The 16578-nt window shown below is 37.3% G+C and overlaps 1 pseudogene; it reads right to left on the bottom strand.

Annotated features, from left to right (window-relative positions):
* Positions 1-303: 303 nt before the first annotated feature.
* LOC149132863 (uncharacterized) lies at positions 304-5756 on the bottom strand (annotated as a pseudogene).
* Positions 5757-16578: the final 10822 nt, after the last annotated feature.

Below are 16578 nucleotides of genomic sequence, written 5' to 3' on the forward strand. Positions count from 1 at the left end.
TTTTCCGTTAATAAATTCTTCGCCTGACGGCATGTTTAACACTTTTTCAGAAGGCACTTTTTTAACACTGGTTTCCGCAACTGAGCTGCAACTCATAGTTTTTTGGGGGGTGGGGGGAAGAATCCCTTACGCAAGAAAATAAATAATTCCCCTCCCTAAAGAGGGGAATAACGTTAAAAAATCTTCCAAACGCAGAAATTCAACAATATATTTAACGACAAAAACAGAAAAGTGTAACGCTCACTTGCACAAATAAGTAATCCGAAAATCCAAAGAGAGAAAATCGAACTTTCAACACAAATAAATGATGATGAAATGAATTTTATTCGAGGCACAAGGCCCAAACACAGAGGGGACATACATAGACATGCGGGGACAAGCAACACATGAAAAATGAATGAAAATGAATATAATTACAATGAAAAGGAATATAATTACAATGAAAATGAAACAGCCATCTCGGCCCCGCTCGGACATGAAACCGTGATTGCCTTTTTTAAAACTTGCAGTATAACGAAAAAGTTTTTACGAATGTTCATTCAACCGAGATGGTTACAGGATTTACTTTTTTTAAAACAAAATGTTTAACCAAATGTTTGTACGAGTCTTTTCACAGTTTACCATTTTATCTTCCTTTTATGTCAACATAATCCACCACCGAGGCACTAGGTTCAATATCCACCTCCGGCCCCAGTGGATTCACGTCCGAAGGAAAAGCTTCCTTCAAAGCGCTATACTTTTCATTATTCATTAGGATATACCTCATACTCTTGTCGTAACCTTCTTCTAAGTTCACTTTTACAGTGTCTTTCAATTTTGAAATTCCTCTCTGTAGCTTTTGGGTTATCGTATATGTCACCAGAAAAAACTTGTGACTCTGCACTTTTCTGTTTGTGTAATTCTGCATTATTGTGTGTTTGTCTGTCTATGCTTCTCTGTGACTGTATGTCTGTGTGTTTGTGAGTCTGTATGTTTGCGCGACTGTAAATCTGCGTGCTTCGTCTGTGTGTCCGTGCTTTTAGGCTTCTGTGATACTGAGTTATCCTGTGTCTGCTTGTCTATATTTCTGTATGTCTGCAGGTCTGTGTGCTTATGTGTCTGTGATTCTGAGTGTTTATGTGCTTGAAAGTCTTTGTTTTTGCTTAGAAATGAATTCTTTTCTGTAGCACTTTTCACTGGTGATCCCACTGGCGAACGTTTCCTGCTCATCGTTGTAGGTTGGCTTACTTGGCTTTTTTTTCTGTTCCATTATCGTCGGTGATCTCCTCCTCTCTTTTTTTCTTGCTTTTAATTCCACAAAATTACTTTGTTGTTCTGTTATTTGATTCTGCTGTTTCTCTAGCATTATACACTCCTGAATTCTACCCTCTGCAATTTCCATTACTGCTCTCGGACATCTCTTTCTTAAGTGCCCCCCTTTCACCACATTCGTGACACTTTGGGGGCCCTACCATCCAACATTATCTCCAGATTTTTTTCGTTTGGTAGCTCTAAAGTTTCAGGTATTCTTTCATAATGCTTCTGGCTCACTACACAAATTACCTCTATTCCGTAGTCCCAACACTTCACATGTTGGGTCCTGCTTATCATGCCCATCTTGTACTCCTCTCCGATAAAAATCGCCGCTATTATCCACTCTGGTTCTATCCACGATAGAATTCTTCCCACCCTAATTCTAACAATTCGTTTATCCAAACAGTTTGGTAGTAATGTCCATTTTTCTTCCTGTAACATCCTCTTAGAGGATTTTCCACCTCCTCCTCTGATACAAAGGTTACCACTACAGACGCATATCTCTTTCCTCTCGTAAAGAACACTATGCTGTCTCCTATGTCTTTCCAAAATTTCTTCTATTTCTTTCTGCGGCGCGTTTTCAATTCTGTTTTTATTTGAAAATGTTCTGAATATTACCGTCTTCTTTTCCATTTTCCGTTTTCCTCCTCTGGCAGGGTCAGTTTTATATTTGATCCTTCCCTCTTCACCATCTTACTATATTTCATTATCATCTCTTTATTGCACTGCAACATCTCCTGTTTCAGCACACTTGGGTCCAGGGGAACTCGAACTCCCGTAGCTTCGGCATAACTTCTCATTTTTCACAACAATTCACTACCACCAAACAATGGTGGTTTCACACAAAAAAACCGCATCAACTCAAAATCACAAGGGGCGAACACAGAAGGGACATACACACATGCGGGGACAAAAAACACCTGAAAAAGGAATGAAAATGAGACGGCCATCTCGGCCTCGCTCCGAGATGAAACTGTGAATTTCTTTTTCTTTTTAACCTTACATTTTAACGAAAACGTTTTTACCAATAATCATTTAACCGAGATGGTTGCAGTGTTTACTTTTTTTTTAACAAAAAGTTTAACCAAATGTTTGTACGAGTCTTTCCGCAGTCTTTAAAGCAAATCATAACTTACCATTTTATCTTCTCTTTTATGTCAACACAATCCTCCATCGAGGCACTAGGTTCAATATGCACCTCCAGCCCCAGTGGGTTCACGTCCGAAGGTAAGGCTTCCTTCAAAGCGTTATACTTTCCATCATCCGTTAGGACACACATCATACTCTTGTCGTAACCTTCTTCTAAGTTCACTTTTACAATACCTTTCATTTTTGAAACTTTTCTCTAACTTTTGGGTTGTCCTATATTTCACTAGAAAAACCTTATTTCTGTGTGTGACTTGCATGTCTGTGTTTTGTGACTGTGACTGTATTTCTACGCTATCCTGTGATTGACTGTCTATGCTTCTCTTTGACTTTATGTTTGTGTGTTTGTGTGTCCGTGTGTTTGTGTGGCTGTAAATCTTCGTGTTTCGTCTGTGTGTCAGTGTGTCTGTTGGTCTGAATGTTTATGTACTTGTACATGCTTTTGCTCGGTAATGAATCCCTATCTGTAGCATTTTCCACTGGTGACCCTACTGGCGAATTTTTCCTGCTTCTCGTTGTAGGTTGGATTACTTCTTCCATAGCTTTGTATTTTTTCTGTTCCATTATCGTTGGTGACCTCTTCCTCCCTCTTTTTCTTCATTTCACCCCCGCAAAATCACTAACTTGTTCTCTTATCTAATTCTGCTGTTTCTCCACCATTATATTTTACTGAATACTCTCCTCTACGATTTCCACTGCTGCTCTAGGGCATCTCTTTCTAAAGTGCCCTCTTTCACCACATTCGTAACACTTTGGGGGCCTCCCCTCCAACATTGTCTCCAACTTTTCTTCATTTTGTAGCTCTAAAGTTTCAGGTATTTCGTCATAATACTTCTGGCTCACTGCACAAATTACCTCTATTCCGTAGCCCCAACACTTCACATGTTGGGTCAGGCTTATTATGCCCATCCTCACCTCTTCGCTGTTTGCCTCCTTATCTCTGATAAAAAAATTGCCGCTATTATCCACTCCAGTTCTATCCACGGTAGGATTCTTCCCACCCTAATTCTAACAATTCGTTTAGCCAAACAGTTTGACAACAATGTCCATTTCTCTCCCTGTATCATCCTCTTGGAGGGTTTTCCGCCTCCTCCTCTGATACAAAGGTTACCACTATAGTCGCAAATCTCATTCCTCTCGTAAAGAACGCTCTGTTGTCTCCTATATGTCTTTCCAAAATTTCTTCTATTTCTTTCTGCGGCGTGTTTTCACTTTTTCTGTTTTTATTTGAAGATGTCCTGAATATTACCGTCTTCTTTTCCATTTTCCTTTTTTCCTCCTCTGGCAGGGTCAGTTTTATATTTGACCCCTCCTTCTCTACCATATTACTATTTTTACTATCAGCTCTCTGTTGCACTGAAACATCTCCTGTTTCAGCACACTTGGGTCCAGGGGAACTCGACCTCCTGTAGCTTCTGCTTAACTTCTCATTCTTCACAATTATTCACTACCACCAAACAAAGGTGGTTTCGCACAAAAAAACCGCAGCAAAGCAAAAACAAGTCTGTTCACGCTGAAAAGTGATGGTGGAATGGCTGCATTGAACCCCACTCTCAAGCAGTACCATTTAACAGTTAAATTACACAAATTAACAAATCTTTCTTACACTCTCTCGTTTTTTTTGACATGTTTTTTTTTTTATTTTGAAAGTAAATTTTTTCTCTTTTTTTTAGATAAAATTTTACTTACTTTACTTTTTAACAGTTCATTAAGGGTTTCAAATATTCATACTCCACGACCGATGGTAATTCATCGAATTCAATTTCGACCCCTAACGTGTCCATACTGCTTCCGAACAGTTCTCTCAGTTTCTCGTATCTCTCCTTGTCAATGATTATTCCTTTGGTGTGTTCTGTATATTTCTCCTGTGGCAACCTTACTCTTATGATCGATTTAAACTTCGTGATCTTCCACTCGATTGCCGTACTTTTGGCATATGTGACCATATGCCACTTGTTTTTTTTTTTCTTTTTAACCTCCGTTTGCTTCAGCGACGGACATGGGCTGTCCGAGCGAGTCTTTTCATTTGGCTCCTCTCTTGGTGCACCAAAATAAACGTCAATGTTTAAACTTTCCACATCGTATTGCAATGATGTTTCTGCTGCCACCCTGCCTTCCACTGTTGATTCTGCTGGTGTTCCTTTTCTCCTCCATCTCAATCTCCTTCATACTTTTCTAATTCTCTGGTGGAGAACTCACCCTTTCTTTCCTTTTCCTCCCTTTCACGACGGTCAATGATTCCTCCACTCTATCTTTCTCCCTTTCCGGCACTACCACTTCGGTACTCCATTCTTCAATTTTCTGCTCCTCCTCTTCGTTTTCTTTTTGGGGGCACCTTGCTTTCACATGCCCCTTTTGACCACATAAGAAACATGTTGGTGGTCTTCCTTCCACTACAACTCTTAGTCTGACGTCTTCTGGGAGAATGATCTCCTCTGTGATCTCGTACAAATCTTTTAGGCTCGCTTGTACGGCCATCTCGAGGCCATAACCCCAACAATTAACCATTTTAGTTCTCGTAATCTTTAAGATTTTTACTTCATCTTCCATTCTGTGCTTGACTGCTGCCACCAGCCATGCTTCCTTAATATTGGTGGGTACTCTGCCAATTCTTACTCTGGCGACGTGTTTGCCACAGTAAATGGGCAGAAGTACTCATTCCAGTGTCCTTATCGGCACAGTGGAGTGCTTTATTGCATCTTCTTCGTTGCTAAACCTTACTTCCACTGTGCCGTACTTCCTTCCACGCGTATAATAAAATATGGTAAACCTTTTACGTTCTCGTGGCACTCCTCGATAGCCTCTATTGCGGCAACCTCTATCTTTCTAGAGGAAGTGGATAGCGTTCTGTACACCACTGTCCTCTTCGCCACCTTGTTAGTCAATTCTTGCGGAGGATTCAGCCTCAAACTAGCTCCTTCCCTTTATCATAATTTATTGCCCTCCTTCCACTTTCTGGGCTCTATCTTAATTTCTCTTACTTCCAGAGCGTTCGTAGATACTCCTTTACTCGTGGCTAATGCGTAACTTCCAGTTGGTTCGTTTTCCATCTCTCCTTTCTTCTCCACTTCACCCATAATTGGGGAAGAAAACAAATATAAAAACAGACAAAAACAGCAACAATAGTTCAAACTTCAACAAATTTAACAGAGCCTAGGTTTACCAACACGGGGGAGACCTTCAACAAGTAAAACAAACAAACGACTTACTTCAGAATCTGTATACCACTGTCCTTGCTATATTATTGATTAGTTCCTCAGGTGGGGTCAGCTTCAAACTGGCTCTTTCACTATCTATCAGTTTACTGCATTCTTTCCATTTTCTTGGTTCTATCTTGACCTCTCGAACTTCCAGGGTGTTAGTATTTAAACCTTTTGTTGTAGCTGATGCATAACTGGCGACTGGTTCCTGTTCCATCTCACTTCACTCATAAATGGGGAAGAAAACAAATACAAAATGACAAGCCCGCAGGCAAAAACAGCAACAGTAATTCAACAAATTTAACGATTTAAATCATAGGTTTACCCGCGCGAGGAGACCTAACCCTAACCCTTACCCGCGCGGGGAGACTTTCAACACGTATAACAATGCGACTTACGTCTAACCGGGATCAAAAATTGATTCAAAAGACAAGAAAAATTCATCGCAGGCTGACTGATTCTTTATTAGGCACTATGGTCCTAACACAGAGGGGACAGCACAAGGACAGACACAACGCCACAGTGGGAACAAAAAACATAAAACAAATGAAAATGTATAAAATGATAATAAATAAATGATGATGCAATGGCTGCATTGAGCAGCCCCACATTCTCAAGCAGTACCATTTAACTTTGAATCATACAGTTGTACAAAGTTTTTCTTTCTCTTTATTTTTTCTTTTAGCATCATTTTCTTTTTCCTTTTATTCTTCCCTTTTAAAAGTCTATGCTTCTTTTTTTTTCTTTTTCTCCAAATAAATTTTACTTACATTTTTAAACAGTTCATGAAGGGTTTGATTAGTTCCTCAGGTGGGGTCAGCTTCAAACTGGCTCCTTCACCTTCTATCAGTTTACTGCATTCTTTCCATTTTCTGGGTTCTATCTTGACCTCTCGCACTTCCAGAGTGTTGGTGTTTAAACCTTTTGTTGTAGCTGATGCATAACTAGCGACTACTTCCTGTTCCATCTCACTTCTCTTCTCCACTTCACCCATAAATGGAATACTGAGTATTCGGTGTGCATTCAAAGCAATGATTAGTAATATTACGAAACCGGTATGCTTTTGAATCTCTTTAACAACTCACAATAATGACTTTTATTACTTTTATTCCTACCTCAGTTCATCTAATTATATATATATATCGTTACTTTTCATAAAAAGCCTTTACTTTTGGGGATTTCCAATGTGCATCTTCGCTTATTTTTCTTCTTACTTTCCCTATATATATGTGTGTGTGTGTGTGTGTGTGTGAATAAAAATAAATACAAAAAAAGGGTTTTGTATGATCGTGTATAGAGGAATATATTATTTTACTTAAAAGAGTTCCAACTCTGTCTGTTTTTTTATGTTGGCCAGACAGGTAATGCACTATCGGAACGCTCACGGGTGCATCGACAACAGATTAAAAACCCAGAAGTCCGCCAAATACCACTGAGTAACCATCTGGCAACATGTGGTCGTGAAACTTTTATTATATTTCCATTCCATAAACTTTACAACCTGAATGAAATTGAGAGAAAGAACGCAAAGAAAAGGACTTTATTAAGAAATTCAAACCCACTCTTAACAAACAATGCTTAAATTTATCTTACTTGGGGTTTAAAAATCTTATCCCTATAACTAAAACACAAAAAATCTCTCAAATGTCATCATTTCTAAAAAAAATAGCCAAACACCTACTGCTGCTGTCCAAAGGAATAGGTATAAAAGACAAAAAACCAGCTAGTCTGTTACAGTCTGTCAGACGAAGGCCTTGATGAATACCACTAGGTATGAAAATACGTATTAGCCTTTATATATTTAATTCTCTATATTGAATACTCAGTATTTCATATATTCAATAAGACATTCAATACTTCATTTCATTTTACCATCTATTTTTATATTATATATTATATATTCCATATTCTATATCCCACATTAATTTTACAAGAATATAAATAAAACATTAAAAAACAGACAGAGTTGAAACTCTTTTAAATAAAATTATATATATATATATATATATATATATATATATATATATAGTACATACACACATACATACATATATATTTCGTTCTGTATTTGGTTTGAAAATTCTTTATATGAATTCGTGTGTTGAAGCTTATTTTATTGTGTCTGGAAAGAGTCATTCTCTTTTAATGCCTTATTAATTTAACACACTCAGCGATTTCCACTCATTTACTTATTTATTTTTGCTAACATTTTCGTTGCGACTTGTAACCTTTTCAATAGTCGTTGACTCTTTCCGTTATCGAAATTGCGTTCTTTTTTTTATTTTGTACACATGCGTGTGTGTCAGTGTGCGTGCGCATACACATGTTTATGTATGTATTATGTATGTGTGTGTGTATGGATGTATGTATGTGTATGCATGCATATGTGTGTATGCATACACACATGCATGTGTATGCATGTGTACGTTTATATGTATGTATGTACTCTGCATGTACATACATATGTATGCATGTGTGTATGTTTATATGTATGTATGCATCTGCATGTTCGTGTGCATGCATGTATGTATGTGTATACACATGCTTGAGTGTGTCTGTGTATGGGTTTGTGTGACTATGTATATGCGTCTGTTATGTATGGATGTGTATCTCCACATGTGTCCTTGCGTGAAGTGTGCGTGAGTGTATATGGTCATGTGTTTCAGTCTTCATTTGTATGTATATGTGTATGTGTGTGTTTGTACCCGTCTGTCCATATTACCTATGTACCTATCTATCTGTATGATTACCTGTCCATATGCGTTTTCATTTACCCACATATATATACATATACACATATATATATATACATACATATATATTTATTAACATACACGCACACGCACACACACAGACACACTCACATATATATACACATATATATATACATATATATATTTATTTATGTACACACACACACGCACACACACAGACACACTTACACATGCCTACACACATACACGCCTAAATAACGACCTACTAACAACATTGTCTGTGTATATATAAACTGTGGGTATTAGGGTATAACACCTATGTATATTTCCTATTTAGTACTGGTGATGTTTCATTAATGATGACGTACTCTTGTACTTGTTTGAGTGTTGGGTCCTTCGGGTGCTTGGATAAAATGCGAATGTCAAGAAAACCCAGTGTGCCTCCATGTTGGTCTTTGGCATGTTGGTAGAGTATGGAGGATTCTTTTTTGTCGTTGTCTCAGATATTCATTTAGTCTCTCCGTAATGGTCCTAGATGTCTCACCTATGTATATTATAGTCTTGTCTTTACAAGCACCCTCTATGCACCTTATGCTGTAATCAGGGTTAATCTTACATACCATGCAGTTATCATTGGTGCATGTGGTATTCTCAAAGGGGTACACCCTACATAGTTGTGATCTGATGGAACTCCCTGGCTTTTCAATGATTACAAGGAGACAGAGGTACACAAGGAAACAGAGGTACACAAGGAAACAGAGGTACACAAGGAGACAGAGGTACACAAGGAGACAGGTGGATTTGGTAGACAGAAACTGAAAGAAGCCCGTCGTGTGTGTGTGTGTGTGTGTGTGTGTGTGTGTGTGTGTGTGTGTGTGTGTGTGTGTGTGTCTGTGTTTGTCACCCCACTATCGCTTGAAAACTGATGCTGGTGTGTTTACGTCCCCGTAACGTAGCGGTTCGGCAAAAGAGACCAATAGAATAAGTACTAGGCTTACAAAGAATGAGTCCTGGCGTCGATTTGTTCGACTAAAGGCGGTGCTCCAGCATGGCCGCAGTCATATGACTGAAACAAATAAAAGAGTATAAAAGAGATATATATGTATAGAGTGTTTCAAGTTGTGTGCAGATATTGTATAGTGAAAAAATGCAGGCAATCAGGATTTTGGATAATTCTTTATTCGCGCTTCCGTTCATTTATCGAACTCGTCATGGCAAAATCAAAACGATTTTGATTTTGCCTTGACGAGTTCGATAAACGAACTAAAGCGCTAATAAAGAATTACCCAAAATTCTAACTACTCCTTTATCTCAACATTGTGGTCTCCTAAGTCGGCGAGCTGGCAGAAACGTTAGCACGCCGGACGAAACGCTTAGCGGTATTTCGTCTGTCTTTACGTTCTGAGTTCGAATTCCGCCGAGGTCGACTTTGCCTTTCGGGGTCGATAAATTAAGTACCAGTTACGTCATAGGGTCGATTTAATCGACTGACCTCCTCCCCAAAAATTTCGGGCCTTGTGCCCAGAGTAGAAAAGAATATTTTGGACTCCTGTATGTAAGTATATATATATATATATATATATATATATATATATATATATATATATAGTATATATATATTGTTTTTTCTTTCGAAAAAAGTTTTTTTATACAATTGCTTGAAAGTACTCAGGTCGAATCCGAGACGCTAGACATTATATAACTTGGTTTAAGAATATACAAAGTTTAGATAATCTCCAGTGTAGTTCCTGGTTGAATATAGCCATTCGGCCAGCTGAATTTAGAAAAATTGAAATTTCCTGTTAAAAGTACATAAGCCTGTGGTTTAGTATCATTTAAGTTTGACTTATATGTGACAAAGTTGAAGTGATCACCAAAGTTAACTGCATCAAGAGGACATTGTATGTAATGCTTATAATCAAACTGAGGTCAATCACTTTATTAATGAATCACACACGGTATTGGAGTGTGAGACAAGAATATTTTTTGCTAGGTCTTCACAGATGAACAGTGTTACTCCTTGTTTCTGTACTTTGCAGGCAGTTCTATGTAGTAGGTCACCTTATATATGTACTTCTACATCCAAAATGTCTGGGATCAAGTGCATTTCTGTTAGTGCCATACATAATACCTTTTCTCTGTGTGCAAGTTTTCTGAGATATGATACTTTAATTCGACTAGTGAATTGTGAGAGACATTGTACATTCAACATTACAATGGAGTCGAGCTGAATGGTCATCTCAGTTGTGGTGGTCATACCAGGATCAATGTGTAGGGTACAGGCTTCTTCAACTGTAGTCTCATTCCTTATAGGAAGGTTGCATGTTCTGCCTGTATTGTTCGAATTTGTTCTAGTTGTTCTACCTGTTAGGTTAACATGAATAAAAAAAAGAAGACATTGATCTTGCGCCTCATGGTTTTATTGTTGACAGATTCTGACATGGTTAAGATGTCTAATCTGAGAGGCTATGTTTTGGCAAAGCGGGTGGTCGTTGTGTTCTCACAGTATCTTTGATATGGATATGACAGCAGTTCACTTTAAGGCACTATTTTGTTTCCAGTGAATTTTTGGATGCAAAATTTGCATTCAGTGCTGCACACACATCCTCTGCAATCTTTGTTCCCCTGTTTTAGACATTTACTGCATGGCTTGAGGTACCTATATTTATGACCAGAGTTTTATATATTTTTTTAACATAATATTTGCAGATAGGTCTGGGACTTTTTAAAACTGTTATTGGTATTTGTTATCCGCAATTATTTCTTGTCTTTAACTGGTTTAACTTTAGAGAAGTGGAAAGTGGAGATCTAAAAATGTGTCGTAAACTTGTTTTTACCAATTATTTGTTTTTCGTTAGTAGTTTCCTTGTAGTTCCTTTCTCAGGGGGTAGGAGGTGTGATTCATTGAAGTAGGAGGAGGAGGAGGAGGAGGAGGAGGAGGAGGAGGAGGAGGAGGAAGAGGAGGAGGAGGAAGAGGAGGAGGAAGAGGAGGAGGAGGAGGAGGAGGAGGAGGAGGAGGAGGAGGAGGAGGAGCAACTGTGGAAGGAAAATGGAGTGTCACAACAGTGAGTTCATTGTTCCCATTACAAGCTGCGGGTGGTGGAGGGAGAGAAATATATGCTGCTTCTTTCATTATTAATGCTTGAACATTTAACCTGTTTTGAAGTTGTTGTCAGAAAAAACGTCTAGTGTTGCCTTACAGTCGAGTATTTTTATCAGACTTTCTTTCAGTTTGCTGTTCTGATCTATTGAAGTGTGCTGATGGACCAATTCCCTTGCAACATATGAGTACATATTGATTTCTTTGGGATTCACCTTGAAAGTTGACCGTTTTCTAATTTAAAAAATTGTTTCTTCTACAGATGATACTTCAAAAGTGTTTCTTTCACTCGTAGAAGTTTATCTTTTTTGCTTTTTTTTATATATATAATATGATGGGTACTTGGAGTTGTACTTTTTGTATGGTTGTTTCAATTTTTTTAAAACAAAACAACTTAAACCGAACCACTTGCGTTAGCTCTACGAAGAAGCAGTGATACGATTTTCATTCGCACTTTGGATTAAAGTACGCTATTTAGAAATTGAAGATGTGCTTACAATTATATCATACTTTCATCCCCCCGAAAATATCGCATTCGTCCCTTTGTTTAGATATTCTGTTTAATTCGTTCCATCGTCTTACGATTTGCTCGTTTTACAAATCAATTTTCCCTATTGAAATTAACTAAAATATAATTAATCCGTTCCAGCCCCCTAAAACCACTGAAATAATTTTTTATGGGTTTTAAAACAGAAAAGGCGTAATTACAAGTAAAATGACAATTATAAAAAAAGAAGGATCTCTTCCCTTTGGCCGGCACATTTAAAAAATATTTTTTTGTAACTAAATACTTTCAAAATTCGTATACTGGTAGAATGTATCACATAAAACATCATTTACTCTTGGCGTTTTTGAGAAAATTGTGTATTTTCGAAGTTATTTCGTGTTAAAGTTGTCGTATTTCGGTAATTTCAACCAACCAATGACGTCTATTGAGGTGAAAACAAATTACTTCTGTTGTTTGTCAACAACAACTTCCGGTGGTGTATATTTCGTTTGTCACTGTTATTTATGGCATATTTCATCTCAGTTATGTTTGTATGAATAAACAAGTGTATCTGATGCATGTTTACTTCATGGCACCACCACAATCAGCAACAACAACAACAACAATAGAACCCAGGTTCGAAATTTCCCCAAGACACCTGAAGAAGGCTAGAGGGTATATCAGCCGAAACGTTGTGTTAACAACAAACAAGATGACAAATACCCGTCGAATGTAAATAATGTACAAGAAAGAAAGGTCAGGCTTGGCCGAACACCGGTCATGTGGGGAGAGAAGAGAGAGAGGTAGAGACAGAGGGAAAGAAGAAATAAAGAGGGGTGAGAAAAAATGACAGGGACACAGTGAAGTGAAAAGAGGAGGGAGGGGGAACGAAAGAACGAAGAGTGGAATGAACGAAGTAAGCGTGAAAGGGCTGATGGAAAGAAGGAAAGAATAATAGAAATAATAGAGTCGTACAAGATTTAGATAAATATATACTTACATATAAGAGACCAAAGTGTACGTACGCCGCTGTATTTTTTTATATATAAAAAATACAAAATAGGACAAGAACGCAAAACATCCAGACAGTTAGGTGATATAAAAAAGGGACAAGAAAACATCTAGATTGACGATACAAAGAAAACAAGGACGGGTCATACGGAGTTTTCATTTCTCAGTCAAGTTCCAGATTATCTTTGCAATTTCGTCTGGTTATACTCGAATTGCTCCAATCAGGCCAGCCCCAAGGTAAGAGCATTAGATTCCTTGGAAGAAAGCAACGAATGTATACGAAAACAAGGACAAAAAAACGGAGAATGTTACACAAATACAAATAACAGGACATAACAACAGGTGTCGTCCAACTTAAATGTTTTTTTTAATATTTTTCACAATTCATCACGTGAAATATTTTTATTGAAACTTTTCCCCATACATACATAATGATATTTATCTCAGTGGATGGAGTATTTTTTACTGAATAGCTTATTCGACTAATAACGGAATAAACTGTACGAGGAAGTGTTGATAAGTTCTTGATTTGGGGTTAAAGAAAATACAGAAGGGTCAGTTAATCATGATTTTATTCAACATAAGTCACACACGTATTGCAGTGGTCCTACAACTTTTCTAAGCCCTGTAAAAGAACTCGGAAGATTGGGTCTCCAACGAGATACCATTGAAGCCAGCACCATTTCGCGCGCGCGCCTGTATATATATGTGTGTGTGCATGTATATATATATATATGCATACATACATACATACATATGTTCACCAGAGGACCATGATGGTCCTCAGGGGGACATTTGTTCCAAATTGCCTTGAATATTACTCTCAACTATGATCAGCACGCTGTGTGAAATTAATATCGGAACTCGAGGTAAGTGAGCTTGTTATAAAATATATAAGCGACAGAGTCAACAATAATATCGAGAGGTAATATTTATCTCCACTTAAACGTGGATATTCTGTTAGAACAAGTTATAATGCGGTAGATACCATGATAGAAACTCTTATATTGGCTTTTCAAAAGGCACTCTTGTTTATAAATCCCCGCCATCTCCAGCGCTGAGACCACCAGCTCACTTGATTTCGACCTTCCTTGGTCTTGTCAATGATGGATGTTCACTGGCCAATCACGACAGCAGCGCCTGTTCTGGCACTATTTTTCGTTTGCGGGGAGATGAGTCGCTTCTATTTCTAGCGGTCGAGCGCCCACCATTGACAAGACCATGTATTAATGTTGCCTCTGTTGCTTATATATATTTTAAATCAAGCATCAGTAGCTCTAACCTCCCAGTTAGAATCATGAGACGAGGCCACACACTAAGAGACTACCTCTCACACAGCAACTATGTCCGGTTGTGTTTAATATCAAACGCAGTATACTAGATGACATGTTCATATCGAGCGAGGTACATAGGATCGACTAAGAGACACGTTGAGTAAAAGACACCAAAGACATCTAAGAATGAAGACACCTACGAGTGAAGGAGCATTTCTACAAGGCCACACCACCAAGTGCTGTATTCCAACAAAGCTAACACTGTGAAGGGGATCTTTCAACCTCGAGATTACAGAGGCACACTTCATTTGGAGGAAAATACCAAGCCTGAACCACTGTAGTGAGATAAATGCATGGAAACATATTTGCTGCTTCCAGGAGTATTAGCCGACCAAAATTGAGTGGAATTTAAGAACTAAGGAAGTCTAATAGAGTCTTTGATTCGAAAAGCGCTTACAACGAAATAAACTATAACACCCAGCAACAAGGCTCACTCTAGGATACATGTTGTCTACCTACTCATTCAGTCACTCACTTTCTTTTATATCCGAAAACTTATTATAGAAAATTAAACTTCCTTATATCTTTTTGTACTTTACTGCCTTTCACTGTTCTTTTATTTTCTTTTTTCTTCTTTTGTTGTCTCTCTACTAACGGCATTATCCTGTTATATATATATATATATACAAAGTTTTGAATGGTACAACAATACACTATAATACAAAAAAATGGACTATACGCCTGTTGTAATTTAGTTATCTATAGTTATCTATAGTCCGATGATATTTCGGAATACAATTCAGATTCCATCTAAGAATATCTGAAGAAGGAATTGTATTCCGAAATATCATCGGACTATATAAGAGTTTCTATCATGGTATCTACCGCATTATAACTTGTTCTAACAGAATATCCACGTTTAAGTGGAGATAAATATTACCTCTCGATATTATTGTTGACTCTGTCGCTTATATATTTTATAACAAGCTCACTTACCTCGAGTTCCGATATTAATTTCACACAGCGTGCTGATCATAGTTGAGAGTAATATTCAAGGCAATTTGGAACAAATGTCCCCCTGAGGACCATCATGGTCCTCTGGTGAACATATGTATGTATGTATGTATGCATATATATATATATACATGCACACACACATATATATACAGGCGCGCGCGCGAAATGGTGCTGGCTTCAATGGTATCTCGTTGGAGACCCAATCTTCCGAGTTCTTTTACAGGGCTTAGAAAAGTTGTAGGACCACTGCAATACGTGTGTGACTTATGTTGAATAAAATCATGATTAACTGACCCTTCTGTATTTTCTTTAACCCCAAATCAAGAACGTATCAACACTTCCTCGTACAGTTTATTCCGTTATTAGTCGTGATTGGCCAGTGAACATCCATCATTGACAAGACCAAGGAAGGTCGAAATCAAGTGAGCTGGTGGCCTCAGCGCTGGAGATGGCGGGGATTTATAAACAAGAGTGCCTTTTGAAAAGCCAATATAAGAGTTTCTATCATGGTATCTACCGCAGTATAACTTGTTCTAACAGAATATCTGAAGAAGGAATTGTATTCCGAAATATCATCAGACTATAGATAACTAAATTACAACAGGTTTATAGTCCATTTTTTTTTTGTATTATAGTGTATTGTTGTACCATTCAAAACTTTTTATTCTTTACAAACAATACACAGTGCTTCAAGCGAACTACAATACTCTCCTATATATATATATATATATATATATATATATATATATATATATATATATATATATATATATAAAAGATAATAAGAGTGAAAAAACTACAGACGGCTTGTGTTACATGGTTAAAGTATATATTTAAATTATGTCAGAAAAATGTTAGAAAAATGTTATAAAATCTTTTTGGTATATAAACATTGTATTTTGAGAAATAACCGGTTTCGTGTTGTCTTTTCAAATTTCTCTACTTCATTGTGTCGTGTTCGTTCCAGTCTGAGAAAGAAGAGTTCTAGATAGGGGGAGGTAATTAGGGATTTCTTCCGGTATAGGGGAGATAATCGAAATCTAGGAGGTGGTAGAATTTGATTAATTTACCATGGTTTTGTTATATATATATATATATATATATATATATATATATATATATATATATATGCACATATAATGGTAGTCTACTCATATACTGGTTATGATAAATAACATGGACTGGGAGTGTATAAGTGTTTGATAGATTTTGTGTAAACATGTTATTAAATCTGAAGTTTTTTAATGATTTACAAGAGGAGATTAGGATTTGAAGAGATTCTCTGGGGTATAAATGACAAAGCTTTTGGAGAAGGAGAGTTATTTTTCAATTTATG

Source organism: Octopus bimaculoides, chromosome 13 (genome assembly GCF_046866305.1).
Source record: "Octopus bimaculoides isolate indiv1 chromosome 13, ASM4686630v1, whole genome shotgun sequence".
NCBI lineage: Eukaryota > Metazoa > Mollusca > Cephalopoda > Octopoda > Octopodidae > Octopus > Octopus bimaculoides.